This window comes from Rousettus aegyptiacus, unplaced genomic scaffold, assembly GCF_014176215.1.
Source record: "Rousettus aegyptiacus isolate mRouAeg1 unplaced genomic scaffold, mRouAeg1.p scaffold_m13_p_7, whole genome shotgun sequence".
Lineage (NCBI taxonomy): Eukaryota > Metazoa > Chordata > Mammalia > Chiroptera > Pteropodidae > Rousettus > Rousettus aegyptiacus.
In genome coordinates, this window is record NW_023416310.1 from 767,182 (window position 1) to 779,760 (window position 12,579).

Below are 12,579 nucleotides of genomic sequence, written 5' to 3' on the forward strand. Positions count from 1 at the left end.
GAAGAATTTTAAACCAATACATTAATGGTAGTTATCACCGCATTCTGGTATTTTCAGTGTTTTAACTTTTTATTACACGTGTGTGTATATCTACGTCTATGTATTTGAATACTCTCATTTTCCACTACAGATGTATATTCTAATTATGGAAAGAAAACTAAAGTTAAAAATCGATCTCTCGGGCAGATCAGTAACAGCGAGAATGACAATATTCAGAAGTTCCTAGCAATGCTGCCAACAAAAAGTGAAGGAGAGTAAGGAGAAAATGCCTTGGAAAATGCGGAATTTTCAAAAAATTCAAAATTAATTGTGTAGTAAATAGAGAATTTCAGGTCCAAACAACTGGTTCATTTCTGACCATGCTGATGGGGATTAAATTGTTTTACTTATGAGAGCACCATTTCTCAGCCCCGCCCATTCATCATTAGAAGAGAAAGCAGAGGTCCACAGAAGTCGCGTGTGTGCTTCAGTCACAGGATAGGAACAGAGGTCTCTAACACGCTCTGCTCAAGGTAATGCTACTGGCTAATAGAGTTGGAAAGACATGAAATCACATTTCAGGATCGATTTTAAAAGGGACACAAATGACCTCCCAGAATGTGCTGCTTTGGAAAATGGCCTGCAGTTCGGGGTGACTTCTGTAACAGCGGCGTGACCCGGGCCAGCTGCACGCCTCCCTCATGTCCACGGGGCGTGGTGAGATGTCCTTTTCAAAGCACAGTGAGAGTTGGAAAAGATAACAAGTAGGAAGTCACACGCTATGGCCCTGATGCGAAACAAGCACGCGACATGTACCAGGCATTATTCATGATGTGCCTCTCCGCGGATAGACCAGTAGTACAGGGGAATTTACCACAGAATGGGAGATTGCAAAAAGTGTCACATCTGACCCTCTACACTCTGAGTCCATCACACACTCCATCTGATCGACAAAGGGAATGCCAGAGTGGATGGTTATGTGCGGAGGCTTATTCAGAACTCTTTCCCACTTGCTTTTCAGAGTTTTTATGAGGCTCCAGTTAAAGAATCGGAGTGGAAATGCCTGAAATCTGTAAAGAGCCACATAAATATCAGGAATGAAAAAAGACATTAAAAAACGCTGTAGAAATATAAATTTGATTTGGGGTTAAGGCCCTCAGCTTGATTTGTGCTTGTTTCTGAAATATTTAGATTACATATGATGCTCTTGTGGTTGATGTATCAGGTTAGCATGTGCATATTTAATCAACTGAACAATAATGTAAAACCAAAGCATCTAAATATCAAAAACAAGAAATACTGGTAGAAAAGAACCTTTGCTCAGGTGGCCTATTCAAAATCAGGCATAACTGCGTTCTGAGTTCCACCTGTTTTCAGGTAAGCCTCACAGCCCTAACATAAGTGCAAGGTCCCATCTGTCTCAACATACCGTACTCTGTGACTCTTCGAATGTCAGCGTGGGTCAGACGGACGTCCAGGCGGCGGCCGCGCGCACCCCAGCCTCAGGCTCTGCGGCAGCTTCTCTGCATGGAACAGAGGACAGGAGAAGCGGTTAGTGGACCTGAGAGCGTCCCCTTGACTTAACGGGAATGGACAGTCTCCCTGCATGTGAGCTGTTCTCAAACCAGCGGAGGCTGTGCACACACGCCTTCACACTCACCGCTCCTCAGCTGGGGACAGTCCTGCCGCTACGTATCCCTAAGTGTCTCCTTGAATGTACAGTGCTTTTAAAATTAAAGTCTCTTCTTTAATAAAAATCACAGAATGAGGTCAGGTGTGTGAAACTTGAGTCAGTCCCTGGGTCTCTGGCCTACAAAGACCACCAACGAGGGGAGATGAGTCAGAGTGAGTTCAGTGCCCCGGATGCTGCCTGCGTGTCAGGCAGAACTCAGTCGTCAACAGAAGATTCTGGACTGCAGGGTGTGCGTTGTTCTGGCATCAAACACGCAGTGCACACAGAACCAAACAAGGGTCCTGAAGTCAGATCGTTTACCTAAGGCCACGCCAGGACCAAGAAAGAAAGATGGGCGGCGGAGGAAGAAAGTTCCTGATATTTCCTATTTTCGAGGTTTACATGGGAAACTGGGGTAATTGAAGAAAAGGAAAAGAACGCCTCTGGAACATGAATTCAACTTTTTCTAACTAGCAGCCACATTCATTCCAATTTTAGCAGCTCCGTGGGAGGACAAGTGAGCATGAACTGCAGCGCCTTCCACTTTGCATACATTCCTTCCCTCTACCTAGAATGCCCTCTCTCTGGGTCTTCGCGGCCTCCCAGTCACGCTTTCTGGTTTGCGTGACGATAGAGGAGTGAGCAAGCTTCGTGTTAAGAACAGCACAAACAATGCCCGCCGTGACCGAGTAGCTGAGGAACCAGACTCTGCTGGACACTGCGGGTGCGTCGTCAGCCGGAACGTGGTTAGCGACGCCCACGCTCTCTCCACGTCTCCAGGCTGCCCTCCGGCACCGAAACCCCAAGCTCTTCGCTGTTTTCAAAGAAAACACCCCACGTCTGTGAACACGCTTGCGTTCACAAGCAGAAATACTCCCTTTTGCAGACAAAGTCAATGACTGTTCCAGGGCAGTATCACGGTTATTGAAATGTGGAGACCATTTTAAAGCACTCAAAATCAAATGAAATATATGTATGCTTTTAAAAGAAGTAATGCAGATATCAAGTTTCTGATGATTTCCAATTAACAAGGAAAATAAAACAAAGAACCCATTAGGAGATACTTATGAAAATTTCAAGCCTTGTGATCTTACTTTATGACTGAAAATGACAGTAAATCTAGTTTCTACTCGAGTTAGAGTATGCTGTCTATTGTAAGTCAGAAATAAAGGTCCTAATGGTTTTAAGTGGCCCAAATGGTCCCCTGCACATAGGCAAAGCAGGCAAGGCCATCTGTGGTGAACGGTGACACCGAGATGCAAAGAAAGTGCCTCGTGCTGATTCCGAGAGCTGTGCCAGGACACACAGGGGCCCCACTGTCTCCCTCACTGACTGGGACTGGCACAATGTGGGAGGGGCGCGTCCTCTTGAGGGCAGGGAGGGAACGGGCCAGTCAGAAGGACCGGTTTGGTGTGGAAGCCAACTTCGCCGAGTTCTATCGGCCCCTCCCCTTAGAAAGAGAAGTTTATGGCAAGCAGATAGAATTGTCCTCGCATAATCAAGTAAGACAGACAGATATAGGCGTAGATCTGTGCATGTGCACATGCACGCTTACTTCTCCTAAAACTGCTATCGCTTTGATTTTCATCCTGGCTCTAGTGCAAAATACTGAGCATAAGACCTATATAGATACTCAAAAGTAAGTAATTAAAGAACCATTAACCAGCATGCGCCAGTCCCAATCTTTTTATTTTAATTTATTTTAAAATGTAAACAAGCTAACCATTGCATATAAAAAACCTGTCAAAATTTCAAAAGTATGTGGTGACTTTCTCATCTGTAAAATGAGGGTAATGGGTTAGATAATCTTTGGGATCCCTTCTGACCTCTACAATTAAGCTTTAGTTATAAGTAAGTTCAGGAGGTTGGTCTTTAAATTTACATGAGCATTCTAGTTAACTAACAGTTATTTTATATTGCCTTCTAAACAAATAAAATCATAGTTATTTATGTGTCAGTATCACCACTTTTAAACAGAGAAGTGATAAACTTTCTATGGAAATAACAGCAATGCGACCAAGCTTTATAAACCAGGCTAACCCTACAAATCATCACCAACTCTGGGAGTTTTTGGTAGAGCTGTAACAGAACCGAGGCCTGGCTTCCAGGGCCCTCGGAGGTACATGTCTCACTCTAAAATACCTGCCCTCTTCCATAGCCTGCCCGGGACAGATGTCAGATGTCTCATTAGATACATCATTTCGCACCATTTTATATTCTTTAAGCTGATAGCTTCTTAAATCAAAATGAGTTAATAACAAAAGTTGTTTTCTCTAAGGTCATTTACACTTTAAAAAACTTTCTACCCTTTGATATAAGCTATAGGCTTATTCTTTGGTTTTTCTGCAAGATTCCCTGGCTCCTGATGAGAGAGGCAAGTCAAGATTCCTTGTTCCCCGAGGGAGCCTGTGGCAATGGCCATGCCTGTCAGAGCAGACAGAAGGTTCCCTGACAAAAGAGCGGGACTGGGCATCGAAAAGGGTGACTACCTGCTCCTGAACCCTGAGAAAAAGCTGGTGCGCGCTGCGGCCGGGCCGACGAGGGCATATCCTACCTCCTGCTAGCAGGCGGGCGACCTTCCCCGCTATCGGCAGAGAGCCCGTTTCTTTACACACCTCTGTTTCTTTACGCACATGTTCTTCGGGTTTCTACTTTCCCCCCAGACTTCAGGCACGGTAGTAGAGTTGTTCATAGTCTTAATTTTTAAAAATGCATTATTTGCTTATTTTTTGTCAGGCCAGACTAGCTTCATTTACTTGGCTAATTTCCACGTATACCTTATGGAAAAGTTGGACCGCGAGAGATAAATACAAAATATCTTCAAATCCATGAACACACTGCAACAGCCTATGGCAACGATTATCAAACAATCCTAACAAGCAGCTACCTGCGATGGTAACCTGGACCGCCGCCCTTTCGCAAGACTGGAATAATAAGATCTCTTGTGTCGCTGCCTGGTGCTCTGTGATGGAAATTTAACTCTCATTGCTACTGCCAGTGGAATACAAGCAGGTTAAATGCAACAGAACCGAAAATCCTCTCTAAATGGAGTGAGATACTGATATTTTAAAGAATCTCAGAAATTATATGACTTTCTTACTATTATCTGAGATGAAAAAATGGGATTTCTATGTAGATCCAATTAATCGCCTACAGAGTCAGCAATCCCCAAACCCCAACCAAGCTCACCTGCGTCATGGCATAAACACGGCCTCTCTCTAACTCCAGTGCCAACAGGGCCTCAGGAGGTGGGCCCCAGGAGGCAGAGGAGAGAAGGGAGAGTGTTCAGGGAGAGGGAACTTGCTTCCTGGGGAAGGTCTCCCCAGGCCAGGTCCAGGACCTCCAGGGGGAGTCAGGGAACCCACGTTCTGACAAGGGCTGGGCAACCCGCCATCACAGCATCCTGTGTGAGCATCATGACGTCGGCCACCCATGAGGCCAAGCGCGCCCGTAGCCCAGGTCTCCGTGCCTCTGCTGTCTGAAATCCCTCCTGGACCCTCCTCAGCAGCAAAACAAGAACCTTCTGCAACTCGTCATCACATCATGGTGTCCACCTCTCGGTGCCCCAGCTCCCTTCCAGCTCTGGTCAAACAAACGCCCCTCCCTGCCCAGGAGGTGGGGAGGGGCCACATGAAGCTGTGCGGGCCTGGAGCCCTGGCTTCTCTTTCTCCTCCTAACATTTTCCAAAAGCGTTCTTCATTGATGAACGTTTGAAAGCTTCTGGACTAGATGATCCCTAAGTCTTCTTTTGCTCAACAGTGAGGGGCCGCGTGTTTATCACACCACACCTGGTGTAAAGGCAAAAACAAGTGGTACTGATTCGGCCTGTGTGAGCCAAGAGCTTACATTTGGAGAAAACACAAAACTGATGCAGGCGTGAAGATGACAATGAAGAAAGAGCATCCTTCAAGCTCAATTACTTATGATACGTACCTACCAACTGGGCGTCTATGTACGTAACTGCAGCTAAAAATGTCACATTCCTCCAAGTCATCCCTGAGCCCCACCCACACAAATGGGCAGTCCCTTCCCCATGCTCATCCTCTGACAAAGAGGGAGGAAAACAGGGTTGTCCTCAATGCTGGCTGCAAATCAGAATCCCCTGGGGAGCTTTGAAAACGCACCGACATCCACCTGCAAAGACTAAGATTTCATCAGTCCGAGGTGAAGCCCAGGCATCAGTATCTCCTCTTTTTATTAGATTGATTGGGATGTCGGTTAATAACATTACGTAAATTTCAGGTGTACAAGGTTATAACTCGACATCTATACAGTTTATTGTGTGTTCACCATCCAAAGCCCAGCCTTCTTCCATCACCATATATTTGATCCCTTTAACCCTCTTCTAAAAAGCTCCCCAGGTGATCCTAACACAGCCGGCGCTGAGAACCACCGGCTCAAAAGGCAGGCTCAGAATCCGGCTAACGAACCCCAGATTGGAATCAGTATTCTGCCTCTTCCTAGCAGTAAGAGCGTCGCAAGTCAACTAGCCCCTTCGTTACTGGAATAGCAGAAAGATAAAATAATAACACCTGCCACAGTCACCTAATAGGCTCTGATGAAAATCAACTCGGAAACAAGGAAAAAGCCTGGTAAAAAATACAGCTGTATATAAATTCTATTTTTCTTGAGGAAAACTCAGAGAAGTAAAGCTGAAACCATGGACAAGGCACAAAAGCAACATAAGAACTGAGAATGATCCGCAATGAGAAAAGAGGGTCACATTCTTGGGTTTTAGCTACAAAGCTGTGGTGGCTTTTCTATCACTTGACTTAGAAACCAGTGATTTATAATTTAAGCTTAAATCCCTTTATGATATAAGATGAAAGCAGCCCGGACTCGGGGCAGTGAGACACATAAGCCGTGATATTTTACATGTTGGAGCTGAAACTGAAGTCCCTTGAGCCCCGTGATTCAGAAGATTTAATCCAGCAGGCATTCGCTCCCTGCGAAGATCTGAAACGGTAACTCTGGAGCATGAGAGGCAGGACACTGAGCCGCGAGGCAGACGCCACGTCCTCGTCTAAACAAGCTCACCTCACAGACGCGATGCGACAGTGAAGGATGATGCGGTCGCTAATGGAGCAGGCAGGATGCGAGCCACCTCGCTCGGGCAGGCGGCCGGGCTCGGCTCTCAGGCCCCGCCCGGCCCGGGCAGGCGGCAGCGCCCACGTCCCGCTGTCAGGCGCGGCGGGTTCCCGGGGCCCTCTGACGACGGCTGCAGAGGGGTCTCCCGCCGCCACCACGGGAGTCACCGTGGGACCGGATGGTTCTGGACACCCGTTCAGGAGGGGCCCCAACGTCGTTGTCACATGGTGTCTTCAATCATTTTCAACAGTTCTGCAGGCCGTCTTCCAGCTTTTACTGGGGTGTCCCTTCGAACCCGGAGAGTGTGGTTCTAAGAACGCAGGGGGGGCCCCGAACACCGCAAACGCCAGGGCCGCCCAGGGCCCTCCGCGTGGCCGGCGCGCGGGGACGTGCAGAGGAGGACACGGCGCTGGGGGAGCGAGGGCGAGGCAGAGCCACCTGGTCGCCCCTCAGGCTGACTTCCTGTCCTCGCGTCCCCTGAGCGGGTGGCTTTTCTCGGGCGGGCCCGCGGCCGCGTGTGTGGTGCGCGCAGGAAGTTAGAGATGAAGCGACAGTCACCGAGGCCTCGGGCGTGGCCGCTGGGGGCTGTGGGGACACGCGGCGCCAACTCTCTTCGCTGCGGGTTTTCTCGCCTGCGTCGCCGCGCGCCAAGAGGCCGGCTCTGCCCGGCCCGGGCGCACCGCGTCCGTCGCCCCACACGCCGCCGTCCTCGCCCGACCCTGTCACCTTCGCCGAGCCCGCGAGCCGCGGTCCCTCACGGGGAGCCGGGCGCCCCGCGGGTCCGAGGGCGGCGGAGAGCCCGGGCCGCGCGGCGTCCTCACCCCGGCGGCTGACAGGACCTCGGGCGGGCGACGCCACGCCGCCGCCACGCCACACCGCGCTCCCCCGGGCGGCCACACGCGGGCACCGGCACCGGCGGGCACGGCGGGGACCCCGGGGCCGCCCCTCACGCCCCGCCCGCACTCCCGCTCGCTCGTCGTCGCACGTCGCGCGCCTGGGCACTTCTGGAGGCACGTGCGGCGGACGCGGCGTCACTTCCGGCGGCGTCACTTCCGGCGGCGCCGCTTCCGGCCGGCGCGTGCCGCCTCGCTGCGTTACATTAGTGTCAGGCCGCCGACGACTCTGAGACGAACGGGCTGCGACAACTGGCGGCCAGACTGGTTCGTCATCAGAGGGGGGCCCTGGCGTAACGAGACCTTGGAGGTGCCCTCGGCTTCTGCCCGATGCAGCGACACGCGGCTGTCCTCGCCGTGAACCCGAGGCGGCCTCGCTTTAGAGAAATTGCAGGGAGAGCGTGGGCAGGGTCGCGCCGGCGCGAGTGCAGCACACCCGCACCCAGAGGCTGTCGCCGCCTTCACACGGCGCGACCGAGGCCGAGCGGCCCGCGGAGGGGTCGGGGCGGAGGGGGGAACGAGGATCGCATCCCCGTCCACGGGGACCGAAAAGGGAGGGGCAGCCTTCGGAGCAGCACCTAGCCACGCTGTACAGGCGAACCCGAACTCTAAAGTGCGCGTCACTCCGTCTTGTCTTTCTCTTGGGAGGGCGAGGGTCTCCGGTCACGTGCTGATGGGGACGGGTGTGTCATCCTCGTGACGCAGGTGCCACGTGACTCAGTGCTCGTTTTACCATTTGCCTCGCAGAGGAAAGCGATGATGAAGACGTGTGGAAACAGCAGCAGGGGCGCAGCAGCCCGCCGGGCATCACGGGCCAGCTACCTCTCCGTCTCTGTCCCTCTGTGCCTGCGCGGACAGCCCCCAGCCCCCAGCAGCCGACGCTCCGGGGACAGAAGCAGTCGGTGTGCACGAACGCGGTCGGCTCAGTGCAGTTAGAAGGGACGGACATCGTCTGGGGCCGCGGTCTCCCCATCGCGGTAGGTATTCCCGCAGAGACTGAATCAGCAGACGAGCACCCAGGCCGGTTTTAGGGACGATTCCTGAATTAGGAGGCGAGCTGGGCTACATGCAATCTATGACACACCTCTGTCGGTGAGTCTGCGACATTATAAGTGCTGAGATCTGGACCACACACACAGGAACTCAGAAGAGAAATTCTGGACTGGGCGGGAGTCTGGCACAGAGCCCTGGAGTATGGCTCAGATTAGCGGGTAAGAGGAAGGGCATTCTAGACAGGAGTAGGGGTCACGCTGCATGGCAGGCCGGCAGGCCAAGGCGACCACAATCCACAAGTACCAGGAAAACTTTAATCTGCCTCTGTATCATCCGTTGGGTAAATTATGTGCAGCCAGACCACAAACATCACAGAGTTCCTTCTGCTCCCAGCCACTGCAAGAGGCTTACTGGAAATGAGTGCTTTGCATTATGGGGGGATAAAAGTCAGCCAAATGCAGGGGAGAGGAGAGGAAGAGACAGAGACAAGCTTTCTGCCCTCAATGTCCATTTATTTCAGAAGGGTGCAACCCAAATACATAGAACATAGGAAGTTCAAGAGCAGTTACATTTCAAAGCCCTAGTGGGATAAATATAGAAAATATAGAAACTTTTATTCTGTTTCTTCCAGGAGGTGACTATAACTGAGCTTGAATTAGTCAAAAGGAACCTTGAGTGGTTAAGAAACTTTGATATAAAAGTCACCCTGAAATACAAGTAAACGACCGGTCACTGATCCTGAAGCAAAAGCTATTCGAGAGGCAAGAGGAAATCATGCCTTTAAAACAAATGAAAGAAAAAGACTATTCAGAAGAGGCTAATCTGCAATAAAGAATGCTCGTCCTATTTAATAAACTGTTACTGTTCCCATTTAGGTGATTTTCTTAAGAAAAAGGATATAACTCATGACAAATAATTCCATTTTTAGGGTTGTCCTCCCTTGTTTAAGAAATTAAAAATTTAAAAAGTTTTGGGTTAATGTTGGGATTTTTTTTTAGTATAGATGATACTTTATTTTTTAATGTCAATATTTCAGCAGTGCCAGAATTTTTTTTTTCTATAAATGCTGTCTCACCAACATCTTCAAGCCCCCTTAAGGGAAGGGGAAACAGGCATGGGAAAGATGCCCGTAGGCCCCGTCAGGGTTAAGCAGGGAGATGGATGGGTAGGGCCAAAGTGTAGAGGCAGAGGACCCCTACTGCTTTTGCAATACACCTGCTCTCTCTGCCCAGCCCAAGGGCTCAGCTTGGCATTTCTGCACTGTGGGGGGACACCCAGGGCTGGCCTCAGCCTGAAAAAGTCTGCAGTCAGTGGCATCAGGATGAGCTTAACCTGCTCACAGGCAGGAAGAGGTCGGAGCATCGTCATGCCTACGCACTGGGTGCAGGGCTTGTCACCTCACCAGAGATTCCTCTGACCATGCCTGGCAGCCTGCTGCAAAGGAAAGCATCTGCCCCTGCCAGCAGCGGAGAAGCCAGGTCCCCTTCTCAGGTTTGCTCCACCCAGCCCCGGGGGATCCTTCGGGGTCAAATGGAACCATGTGCAGTGTGGACACTTTTAGGGCGGGCCAGCAGGCACACAGACGTCGGCTCCCCTGTCAGCCCAGCCAGGCACGATGCGCTCCGTTAGTCCTGCGGGTCCTCTCTGCTCTGCTTCCCACAGGCACCCCGGCCACGTGGCAAAAGCCCCAGTGTCCCAGAAATGCCTAAGTCATTTTTACTGTTAGGCTCAAGTCAGACAACATCTCCGAATTTGTATGTAAATGTCCTAATAATGGGGTGACACAATCGGGGCGGCTCATTCGGGACAGACGTTAAACTAGATGGGTTGCTTGGACAACAGCTGTAAATCGGGACTATCTCAGGTGGACCACGGCACATGGCCACCTGGCATAGTGCTTCGGACAGGGCAGAATGCACCCGTCCGTTATCAAAGAAAGGCTCTCACCAAATGCGTGTTTTTCTGCAGCAAGGTCATGGCATTCCTACCGATTTCCCCCAAAGGCAGGTTTAAAATCCCTACCCTTGGGGCGCTTGTGCTTCTCTCCGCTCCGCCCTCCCACCCTGCCGGGAGCGCAGCGCCCTATGCAAAATGGCGTCAGCTCCAGGGACGGTTTCAGGAATTTCTCAAGGAAGAACAGATGCACCCTTTTACCCAGAATGAAATGGTGCGCGCCTCCTCCTCCCCATTACCATATGAGCCCTTCGGGAGAGGAAGGAAGGCCAGAAAGATGAAGTCAATGCCTTTAAGAGGCATCTAAGGTAAGAACAATGGGCCCTACCTTTTAGTAAAGCAGAGCTATTCTGAGAAATCTCTGCCAAGACCGATGTCATGAAGCTTTTCACTTATTTTTCTTCTAGAAGTTACACAGTTTCAGATCTTACATTTAAGTGTTAGCTCATTTTGAGTTAATTTTGTACATGTTATAAGGATCCAATTTCATCCTTTTGCATGCGGATATCCAGTTTTCCCAGCGCTATTTATTGAAGGGACTATATTTTCCCCCATCGACTATTCTTGTCACTCTTATCAAAAATCAATGGACAGTATATGCGAGATTTTTTCCGGGGCTCTCTATTCACCTCCACTGGCCTAGATATCTGTCTTTATGCCAGTGCTATGCTGTTTTAATTAATGTTGTTTAGAATATATGTTTAAAGCAGGAAGTGTGATGTTCTTTCTCAAGATTGCTTTGCCTATTGGGGGTATTTTGTGGTTCCATATGAATCTTAGGATTGTTTGTTCTATTTTTGTAAAAAAAAAAAAAGGCATTGGGATTTTGATAGAGATTGCGCTGGATCTCTAGATCACTTTACGCAGTAGGAACAAAAGCAAAACAGACACGGGGCTGCATCTAACTGAAAAACCACATCAGAGGAAATGGTGGAAAGGCAACTTGCGGAACGGGAGGAAACGCTTGCAAGCGCCTATCTGATATGAGGTTAGTACTTAAAATATATAAGAAAATCCTACAACTCAATAGCAAAAAATTAAATGTGAAAATGGGCAAAGGACTCAAATAGACATTTCTCCAAAGAAGACATAAATGGCTGACAGGTATGTGAAAAGATATCCAACACCACTAATCATCAGGGAAATGCAAATTAAAATCCCAGTGAGATATCGCCTCACACCTGTCAGAATGGCTATTATCGAAAAGACGAGATAACAAGTGTCGGCGAGGACGTGGAGAAAAGGGGCCGCTCGTGCACTGCTGGCGGGAAGGTAAATTGGTGCCGCCACGATGGAAAACAGCATGGAGGGTCCTCAAGAAATTAAAAATAGAGCTACCATATGATCCAGCAATTCCACCTCTGAATATTTTGACAAAAGAATTGAAATCATGAACTCAAAGAGATAACCACACTCCGCTGCTCATCGCAGCATTATTCACAACAGCCAAGATGTGGAAACGCCACGACTGTCCATTGGTGGATGAATAGGTAAAGAAAATATGTTGCACATACACAATGGAATATTACTCAGCCTTAAAAAAAAAAGCCTTGCCATTTATGATGCTGTGGGTGAACCTGTAGCATATTATGCGCAATAAGGCAGATGCAGAAAGACAAATGCCACACGATTCCACTTTTATGAGGTCTCTGCAATAGACAGACTCTTAGAAACAGAGCAGAAGGTGGTTGCCAGGGACGGGGGTGAGGCGAGCTGCCGTTCGTGTTCCGTCACGCGAGCCGAGTGAGTTCTGCACATCTACGCGACACTGCCTGGGGCTAATCCTACTCAACTGTGCACTTAAAAATTTAAGAGGATAATCTCATGTTAAGTGTTCTTACCACGATCATAATAATAAAAGGAAAAACCTATTCCACTACCCCCGCCCCCTCCCCCAAGAAACAAGACACCGAGCATTTCGGTGCACTTTCTCCCATCCACTTCACTTCAGTGTTCACTCGCTGTTCAGGCTCTGAGGTGGCGACCTGAGCATAAAGCTGG

General features: G+C 49.7%; 1 protein-coding gene across 9 annotated transcripts in view; it reads right to left on the minus strand.

The window, feature by feature from the left end:
• Positions 1-12,579, minus strand: part of MYT1L (myelin transcription factor 1 like) — a 293,631-nt gene that overhangs the window by 254,491 nt on the left and 26,561 nt on the right. For all 9 annotated transcript variants that reach the window (XM_036224409.1, XM_036224411.1, XM_036224413.1 and 6 more), the window contains exon 2: positions 1,409-1,502. The gene's annotated coding sequence lies outside the window, so the exon portion shown is untranslated. The remainder of the gene's footprint in view (positions 1-1,408; positions 1,503-12,579) is intronic.